An 841-nucleotide genomic window follows, 5' to 3' on the forward strand; every position below is an offset into this window, starting at 1 on the left:
AATTTATTTAAATAATTGATTCATTGATTGAAAATAATTACTCAAAATTCTCAATATAAAATTTCTATTTTATATTTTTAAGTATTTACCGAGTTAGTATCGGGTATTGGATGGACTTGTTCGACGGGTGAAGATTGCAGGGGCAAAGTAGTTGGTGGGTACGATCTTCGGGTTGAGAGGCATGGGGGGATCGGGCAATTTTCGCCGGGAGCGCCGTCTACAATTAGTTCCTCGAACTATACACGTGCCGCACCTAGCCTTATAATTGTGATGATCGCGTATCCCGCGCTCATCTAGTTATGGGCAGGGTGACCAGACGTCCTTCTTTGGAAGGACATGTCCTTCTTTTTCGATGTTTGCCCTTCTGTCCTTCTTTTTTGTCTGATGTCCTTCTTTTTCAAGATATTCGCGATATTTTCATTTTTTATTGCACGGACCTAAATTTCGTTCACAACTTCTACCAGCGAAGCCTTAGCTCTAAAGGAATAAAATTCGTCGCTTGACCGATGACAAATTTATTGGATTAACTTCATTGTTCCCTACGTTTGTGTTCGCGCAGCACTTCTCTCTAGGAATTGTGCTTGTTCAAACTGCGATGGGAGTCCGAGACCGTGTCGAAAGCTGAAAAACGAATAGACCTCTTTTTTTAATATTTGTCGATGGAAAAAGAAGTCCGTTAGATTTTCCACTGCAAAACGGCCGGGAGTCCTACTACTGATCGTATAAAAAGCCATCACCGGGGGAAAGTGTTCCTATGTCTCTGTCACTGTACAAATCTAACGTAAGTACCATTGCAAGGTTATGTTTAATTAAATTTTTTAAGTTTCATTTTGAGTTTCTT

This window comes from Belonocnema kinseyi, chromosome 3, assembly GCF_010883055.1.
Source record: "Belonocnema kinseyi isolate 2016_QV_RU_SX_M_011 chromosome 3, B_treatae_v1, whole genome shotgun sequence".
NCBI lineage: Eukaryota > Metazoa > Arthropoda > Insecta > Hymenoptera > Cynipidae > Belonocnema > Belonocnema kinseyi.